At 42.4% G+C, this 8,237-nt stretch overlaps 1 protein-coding gene across 2 annotated transcripts in view; it reads right to left on the reverse strand.

Moving 5' to 3' along the window:
- LYN (LYN proto-oncogene, Src family tyrosine kinase) overlaps nt 1-3,029 on the reverse strand; it is a 49,219-nt gene extending 46,190 nt beyond the window's left edge. Inside the window, exon 1 of one of the 2 annotated variants that reach the window (XM_030483508.1) lies at nt 2,630-3,029. The gene's annotated coding sequence lies outside the window, so the exon portion shown is untranslated. The remainder of the gene's footprint in view (nt 1-2,629) is intronic. The other variant, XM_030483490.1, reaches the window with a different exon arrangement.
- Nucleotides 3,030-8,237: the final 5,208 nt, after the last annotated feature.

Genomic DNA, 8,237 nt, shown 5'->3' on the forward strand with positions numbered 1-8,237 from the left:
GCTCCCTGAACCCTGGGAGTAAATCTAGCTCTACAATTCCCTGGGCACAAGAAATAAAGCCACTCAGCATATGCATATATGGAAAGGAGGAAAGATCTCACCACCTAGCCCTTTGAGAAAAATTAAAATTGCTTCACGGTCAATAACTTTCCATCCAAAAACCTCGAAGATGCCCATTAAGATTCCAAATAACATGCAAAGTACAGATAGGAAAACATCTCCTTTTTGTGACAGAAATGGAATCACATCTGAGATTAAATATCGCAGTTCTTAAACTTCCCTGAATAGCTGCAGAGGCCAAATGCTGTTCTCTGATGTGCAGCACGAGACAGGCTTGTAAGCCACCCCTCTGAAGATCTGGTACTAAGCTAAGCCAGGAGGGCCTCAGGCCTTTTTCATTGCCTGTTATAGAAATTTCTTCCTGCAACACTTGCTGTTCTGTGATGCCATTTATTTACAAGAGCCACCAAGGCCAAAGGAAGATAGCTTACTTCCATTAGAGACAAAATGGGAGTAAAAAGTATTATGAAAGAGTTACTTAAACATTCATTAATCCTTATATTTTCATAAATACACACAAGAAAGAATTTCACATTTATGGAAACTCTCTCAAATGGGTAACATTGAAACCAGGAGTATTAAACATCATAAAGGCAATGGGGTTTGTATGCAAAAGTTTCATAATTCATTGCATTGTCAGAAGAAGTCATTGTGCAACTCCATTGCTCAAGGAGCTTACAAGAAAAGACCTAAGCCTTACTGTGTCTTTTGTATATTTATATAGGAAACAAAAAACCTCAACATATTTACTCAAATAAACAAACAAAAAAAAAAAAACCCAAAAAACCCAACAAAACCCAACAAAATGAGAGGAAAGCAGAGTAATTCCAAGCTAGCCAGCTACTTTATAAACAAAGTTCTACATTGATCTACACTATTACAGTTAAGAAAAAAAAAAAAAAGTATCTCAATAGCACACAGAATAGGTATTTATTAAATCAAGAACTCTTCTCTGCCTAGTCTGTAGCTCACCAAGTTGAAGGAGAAAGCAAAAAGCTATGAATCTCAAAAGGGATCCATAGGATGAGACATCTGTTGATCTCGGAGTTCATTTATTTTAACCTTGCTCAAGAATCCATAACGTCCTAATAACAGTATCTGATTTCTAGGTTGTTGCTACTTTTTCAGAGAAATCTACTAGATTTTTTTTCTCATCCATGCTTTCAGTGCTATCGTCTAGATACAAAGTTCCAACACATAAAAGGTAAGTAACACTTACTCCACATTCAATATTGGGTTGGAAACAATTCACACAAGCACAATTTGACTATCCATCCCTTCCGTAAAACTGAACTACATTTTCCCAACATAACTTTGCAATTTCCCAACAAATACCTTTTTTTTTTTGTTTGTTTGTTTGGTTGTGTGGTTGATTTTTTTAATAACTCTCTAGTGCTACTACGACGAGTGCAGACCCATTTACATGGCACTCATACTTTACAGATACTTGCAACTAGCATTAAGATTCCGAAATTACAAGTCTCCCAGGCACTTTATGGGATCAAGATAAGAAAATGTAATTTCTAATTTGTATTACGATGGACTAAAATATATTAAGATTGGTCAGATCATTTCTTTTTTTCAAAGACAGGAATGAAAGGCAAGAGATGGGATACTGAGTTGGGGTTTCAGCTGAAACAATACAATCAGAACTCAACCTTTGTGCTCCCTGTGTGTATCATCAGCAGTAATATGATCTGGCTAAACAAGTTTTAAGTGTTAATCAATTTGGTCTTCAGTGCCAACAGAGAGGAGCAGAGCAGCAAGATGAGTTCTTGCAAACCCATTCCCTGCAAACACATAAAAAATGCAATTTCGACACAAACTCTTAGCTGCTTTACTGAAGGTACAGCATGAGCTAGAGACCTAGCCTGACTTTCAGATCCTAAATGAAAACTGGAAGGAGAAAACCCCTCAAGACCATTCCTCAGGCATACAGTACTGTTACAATAGCAGTCAGAGAGAAACACCACGCATCAAACATCGCAAGACCATTTTCTCCTCTTTCAAGCTAAGGTGCATTTAAGAGGAAGCAGCTTGAACTTGGAAGACGCTTCAGGAATTACTCTCCTAGAAAAAGCGGTGTAAGAAGGGATACCCAGAGGTCACATTGTTTCTCCGAAGTCAAGGCTATTGCCTTGGCTTGAGACACCGAGCGCAGACTTTGACCAGCTAATTTTACACGCTTTCCGGCACCAAAAAGCCAGAAGTCACCCGAGCCCTCAAGATCACAGCAGAAGCCGGGCAAAGCAGCAAGAGGTAAATCATGCTTTTGAGAACGATTTCTCTTTTTTTCTCCCCAAATGCCGTATATTCCCTTTCAAACCCCATCCATTCCTACCGGGAAGGTCAGGCGGCAGCAGCACCTCCTCCGGGAGGCAGAAGCGAGGTCAAGCCGCCTCGGAAAGCACCTCGTACCCGCCGCGCCGGGGCGGGGGCACCGAGGCAGCCCGGCCGGGCACCCCCTGCTCCCTCCCTGTGCAAGCCCGTGGGAGAAAGCCGGGAGCGCTGGGGCTGACCACCCCGCCGCCGCCCGCTCCCGTCGCTGCCCCCCGGTGAAGGCACTTACTTGCCCCGGTGCGAAAGTTGAGCCGGCAGCGAATGCGCTCCACAGTTACTGTCGGGGCGTGGAGAGAGAGGGGTGTCCCGGGACGGGGCTCGGCGGGGCCGGGCGGACTCGGTGTGCGTGTGGAGCGAGGCGCTGCTCCCCGCCGGCCGCAGAGGGGGGCAGCCGGCGGAGGAACCTCGCCCGAGCGCCGGCGAGGTTAGCAGCGGTTGGCTAGCAGCCTCTCCCCTTACTTCCTGGTGCCGGGCTCGATTTGCATGCGGGGCTGCGAAGGGAGAGCGGGGCGAGGACAGCGGGAGAGGCTGGCTGCGGGCGGCTCCCGGCACAGGGCACAACGGCGGCGGGGCGCAGCTCTTCCGGCTGAGCCGCGGGGCGAGGGAGGCTGTAACGGGGTGTCGTGGGGCAGGAGCTGTGGCTGGGATGTAGGGGATATGCCTCTGCCGGGCTGCCCCCAGGCCCGCAGAGCTGCTGCGGTCAAGGAGGGAGTGCCCCAGAGCAAGCTTCAGGAGGAGAACCAGCCACCGTTAAAAGTTACGACTAAATAAAACCTTGTTAGTCTGGGAGGAAAGAAAAGGTCTTGTTCCACCAAAAGCCTTAAAAAAAAAAAAAAAAAAAAAAAAAAAAGGTCATCAGCTTCTCCAAAACTCCCCTATAGCAACTTCTAAGTTGCTGGGAGGCTGGGTTGGAAGAAAAGAAAGAACAAGTAAGGTTATCTTTTTTTTAACTAGCCTGTTGAAAAGTGAGAAATAAAATCTCACAGGTCAGCAAAACGGGAAACATGAATGTGTGGGCGTAACACCCAGAGGATGCAGCTGAAAAGCTCTACAAGAGCTGGAATGAAGGTGGTGTGTGTGGACTGCCAGACCACCTGGATGAGTTCGGGTCACAGGGATTTCAAGGGCAGAATTTCAGTAGAAAAACATTCTGGATTTCAGTATAAAGTGTTGAAGAGAATGGAATGAGTTTGGGGATCAGAGTGGTGCTAGATACAAGATCTTTGGCACTGATGGAAAGGCCTAACATCACAGTGATGTGCTGCTGGCACAACCATTTCACTTGAGTATGGGCTGCAGTCCTGTCTCAAGGCTGGGACTCCAGCACACAAGCCACTACCTCTATCTCATAGAAGACTCAGCCCATAAAGCAGTCAGACCATAATCTGTCACATCTAAATCAGTCCCAGATGTCCTTGGGCATCTGCAGAGCTCTGAAAAGCAGTGGGCGATAGTTGCTTGTCTTCTTTGAATTATATCATTGATTAAAATAATGTCCTGTAGATGCTCACTGTACGACCAGCTTCTAAAAATATTATAAGGAATTCCTTCAAGTTCTATTAATAAAATGTCGGTGAATATTTTCTCCCTTCCCCAAACTTTTGTAAAGATGTTTAAAAAGAAAAAACAAAAAACCCACACAAAATAACCTTTTTCTCTATGAAAACTTTATACAAAAAGGAAAGATGAGAATTGTTTACATTGTCTTGGGCTTGGTGGACATTTTTAGTTGGAAATTTGGATTCCAAAAGCTTATGTAAAATGAGCTATTTCTGTTTGGAAGTGCTGCCACAGAGGCTTAAGAAAATGTACTGTGACTCATGTTTCCATTTTCCTCTATAGGGTAAGTACCTTGATCTTGTGTCTTTCTTATCGGAGAGGAGAAATGGTGCACAGATCCCACATCTGTCTTGGCCTCTTTCCTTCCTATTTCTTCTTTCATTATCAGGTATTCTGCTGGGTTTAAAAATCACCTTCTCCTATCAAAGCATTAGTGAAAATAAACCAAAATTTAGTTTTAAAATTGCATAATAGAGTCTAGGAGTCTAGTAAAATACGATAATGTGAGTCATTTGGGAAAATAAACGAAGTGCTGAATTGCCCTTATTAGGATGCTATGCAATAGCAGGTGGAGAAGGTGTAGCACAAACTCACCAGTTCTGCCTCAAAAGAACTGATGTGAAGAAGGGTTGGAACAGAATAAATACACCTTGCTTTATAAGAAAAAGCAAAGAGAGGTTATTAACATTTGAAATAAGTCACAGTTTTATGCATCCTCACTCCCACTGATAGGAGGAATATGTACAAAATGTACCTTAGAAAGTGTAAACAGGAAAGGAGCTCTCTCCCTCAGTATATATTCACCAAAAGAGAAAAATAAACTGCTTCCAGCCTCACTACATCTGCAGATCTGCTGTTCATCACATGTTTTAAATGCCTTTGCATATAGATCAAGAAAGTTGGGGTGTGGTGTAAAACAGGGCAAGAAAGAAACTTCAAGCCTGTCACTGCAGTGGAAGTCCTTGTACGAAGGGCCATGACTCATGTTAGCCAGCTAATGTTCACACTCAGCAATTAATTTTCCACTTTGGGCAGGTTTGAGTCCCAGATTATGTCTCTACGGCTGAATTAAGCATGGCTGCAAGACAGTGCTCCAGACTGAGGCTAGCTGGCACTGAGAGAATCCATGTCCATGCTTTTGGCATCCAGAACACATAGACTACACTAAACTGGTAGTTGAATAGTTCCTGGCCCATGTTTACTTCCAGATCAGCTCTGGAAATATTTTGAGAGTGCTAAGCAGCCTGGATGAGGGATCAGTCCAGCAATTTGTCAATAGGCTCTGAGGAACATCCAGCAATATTTCCTTTGGAACCATTAATTAGTGCCCTATATGTGGCCCTGTAGACTCCAGACCAATCCAGCTATGCACCCGTTTAGGTAGCTGCTGATCACTGGATGGCATCCGGGAGCGCGAAGTGGCACAAACAGTAGGGGACAGTGGCTCTGGGCAGTAAATCAAACTTTGTCATGGACAATGAAACTACAGATTTCACCTTATGTTTTTATGTATTTCTTAATCTCATGGTTGCTGAGCACTTTCTGTGGTATGCTGAACCCAAAAGCAGAGCAGTAATGGAGGAGTAGTAGTTAGTCATGAAAGCCAGAGCAGTAGTTTGAGAGAGATCTCAAGGAACACCTGAGTTCATTCCATCCGAAAAAAAAAAACCCCAAACCAGGGACAAGATCATTTTGTTCAAAAATAGGTTTAGAAGGATTTAAATTCCTAGAAGAACAGGGAAAAAGAGAGCAAAGATAGGTGTAAAATTAAAACATTGAGGCATCCAGCTTTTTTGAATGAACCAGTTTTGGAAACTCATTTTCAGTTTGTTGACACAGTAAAATGTCTTCTCTTTAGAAATCCCAGCATTTTCATAGTCACTGCTTGCATAGTAATTCTGTATTTTATTTCTTCCTCAAGGGATTATCATTAAGTAGTTTAAGTTGTTATAAATTGTTAATTACTTTGTAATAACATAGCAATTTTTAAAGGAGTAGTGAAGAGTAGATTATAAAAAAAGGAGATCCAAATCACACAATCATTCTTCACACAGTGTCATTGGCAGAAAAAAAGCAAACCACAAAACCCCAGAAAATAAAAGCAGTATGTTTTCTTGTCGTAACCCATGGTTTTAGAGAAAGCCATATTGACCTATGTAAGAATATTTACAAATTTTATTCTAAGAAATGTGCTCCTCATGAGAAAGACACTTTGCTCTTGCATGTTTGTTCAAAGAAAAATAATATAGGAAATTAATGTTACTATCAAATATGAAGCAAGTTAATGCACTGTCATGTGTGGATATTCATCAGTTCCTGTTCTGGTTTCCAGTTTGGAGCCTGGGAAAATAAGTTTTGCAACACTAAAGCGAAATGAAAACAAAAAAAAATCTTAATTTTTAATGGTAGCTCCATTGTGATTATTTGAAATGTATCACACATTAATTTACAATCTTGACTAATTTTATGGCTAAAGTTTTGGAAGTTATTTAAAAACACTTTGGGAAATAATGCACAGATGCCTATATTAGCTCAACCTGCATCTGACCTGTTGTTCAGGCTAACACTACACATACTCAGTAGGTTAAATTCAGGAAATCTGGCATCTTGCTTGCAGTCAGTCATCTGCCTACTGCACAGTTGCTTACATTTTATTACACAGATATTTTTGGCCATAAATCCTAATTTCACCCTTTTTTATTTCACCTTGTTACTTCTAATTCCCATGAACACCCATAAAAATACAGTACATAGAAAAAGTGCTTGCCTGGAGGTACTTTAATTCTGAAAGTTAATAAAAGCTGCTGCTTCTGTGTCTTTGCTGATTTTAAATATTTTATTCACCTGCCATTACCCTTTTTATATGCAGGAATCTTTCCCACTTTGTTTCTACTTGTTTCATGGCTGTGAGCAGAGAAATTGCTAGTTAGCAAATCAAATGTGTCCAACACTGGAAGCTAATTTGAGAATCAGTTGCAACAAGCTAGGTTGTGTTGGTTGCACAACACTGATGAGTATCCTGATGGAGACTGAAAGTGGTCTACGTGTGCTCTACAGAATATCCCAATTGCCTTTCTGTAAAATGACAGCTCACATAAAGTGTTGTCTTGGTTCTCATGAATATCATCTTACTCAGAGAGCCAAGGAAAGCGGCTGGACAGATGGGTTCTTCACAGCTCATTCAGGTAAGCAATGAGAAGTATGAGCTAACAAGTGGCTCCATGAACCCTCTGCTTTTAAAGGTTTGTGGCATTCGCAGATATTATTTTTTGGTCTGAGGAGGCTGCCCACACTATTAGGGAATGTGTTTAATTCATGCTTGATTTAGTACACAGTTCTGTGATCACTAATATTTAATTACCTGAAAGAACAGATTTGAGCTAATTCAGGAGCAGTGGTATGATCATTTCAAATTAGCAAGATTACACAGTGGTGATATTTTGGTATGCTTGTTTGTTTGCTGCCTTGTACTCTGGGCATTACGCCCAGTATCACCAGCCTGGATGGGCGCCCAGCCTGCTTCTTGCCTGTCCTGCACCACATGAATTGCTAGTTCAGAAACAACACGGTGTTTCTGGAGGCAGAGTGGGCTGCTATCGAAGTGTAGCTTTCCTTTTCCAAGGTCAGCCAGTTGCTACAGAAAATTTCCTCATGGAGAGGCACTGGACCATCATTAGCGTTGCTGCTGTCAAGAACAGCACAGTGTTCAAGCTGCTCTTGAACAGCTGCAGTAGCAGTAGGAAGGCACATTCCTGGTCACAGCCGTATGAGGCATCCCTGTACCAAGCGCAGCTCTTATTTTCCTCTGGAATGGCACAAAGCATCAGACAACATATGTGGATGCTGAGTTAATGAAGTCAGAGCTGGTAGCACTGATGAGAACATTTGGTATCAATTGAAGTTATCAAGTCCTTCCCCTTGTTGCGCAGGGTTTGTGAGAAGTAGCTCTTTCTTACCTGGGACAGAAGATAGTTATCGCCGGAGTACCACTCAGCATCAAGAAGTTTGCCTTGGTTATGTGAAACCTGAAAACACCTTACTTTTCAGCCGGGGCTTGGGAAGGTGACAGCTACCAGTGTGAGTTAGGAGGTGACACCTGCCACCCATAAAGTTCTCAGCCTACATCCTCTGTGGACACAGAGGACGTGTTGGAAAGCTGTGCTACCTGTAGCGGCAACATAGTAGAGTGATCTTACTGCTTGTCTCCTGACTTGGCACAGTTTTCCATCAGCAGGAATGCTGAGAGAATCCATCATGGGTCATTACAGATACTTTAT

This window comes from Strigops habroptila, chromosome 1 (assembly GCF_004027225.2).
Source record: "Strigops habroptila isolate Jane chromosome 1, bStrHab1.2.pri, whole genome shotgun sequence".
Taxonomy (NCBI): Eukaryota; Metazoa; Chordata; class Aves; order Psittaciformes; family Psittacidae; genus Strigops; species Strigops habroptila.